The following is a 1,065-nucleotide window of genomic DNA, read 5'->3' as shown; positions in this document are numbered from 1 at the left end:
AAAAATACTAAGCAAAAATAACTTATGACTGCTCATCTTAATGAGGATCGGACGGCATACATAGCATTGTTCCGGTGGAGAAGAAAGTTTTTTCTCTTTCTGTACAACATCGAAATGCATAGGAACCTTGTTTGCAGCACTAATGAGGTTCGCTTGTGGGTGGTTCATTGTGTGGTTTTGCCCTTGCGAGTGGCTGTTAAACACTATCCTTAGCGGTCTCTTCTAGCTGTGTTTCAGATGCATATAAAGTACCAAAACAACGATTTTTTTGTAAGTTGGTGCTTGTTTGTGCCATCAGTTTTGGCAAATTGCTCTTGCTTTACCACTGGTTCAACAGGCAGCATTAAAATTTAACAAGTCTTGCATGAAGAAACCTATTATAGCTATTATGAAGTAATTAACACATGGTCTATTTCTGATATGGCAGTGTGTTCTTTTATGTTGCTTCTCTTTTTTAGGTTTCGACCTGGTGTCTGGAATAAGTGTTGACTACATGCATTGCATACTTCAAGGGGTGTGCAAGCAGATCACAGACACCATCTTCAATTCAGATGGTAATATGCAATAAGTTAATCAGTCACTTTGGAGCTTGCAAGTATAATTGAATATTGAAATACAGTCCAAGAACTCAAGCATAATATCTGGCAGGGGCCGTTGCATCAATAACAATGGTAACTGACTATTATTGGAATGTAGAAGAACTGCACAAAAAACCTATTATTGTTCGGTTATAAATTTCTAAAATATGGTAATACCACAAATTCAGGATGTTCAGAAGACATAGAAAAGCAGACATATTTCTGAGTAAGCATGTGATGTGCACGGCTCAAAATGTTTCAGAGGAAATAATGATTGCTGTAATTTGAGAGCTTCACATTAACGTGGAAAGTTAAAATAAACATTTCTTATTGTTCACACTACCTTCAATGCAGTGAACAATGTAGCTAGCTACAACAGTGCAATTGGAAGCACACTAGCCACCTGACAAAATAGTGAAGGCTCAAAACAATTCTGCAGATTGGTGAAATGAAGTTAAAATTGGGCTTTTACCCGCCAGTGTTGTTC

The sequence above is a fragment of the Haemaphysalis longicornis genome, unplaced genomic scaffold (genome assembly GCF_048455015.1).
Source record: "Haemaphysalis longicornis isolate Haplotype H1 unplaced genomic scaffold, Haemaphysalis longicornis Haplotype H1 scaffold_11, whole genome shotgun sequence".
Taxonomy (NCBI): Eukaryota; Metazoa; Arthropoda; class Arachnida; order Ixodida; family Ixodidae; genus Haemaphysalis; species Haemaphysalis longicornis.
This window is presented reverse-complemented; position numbering follows the sequence as displayed.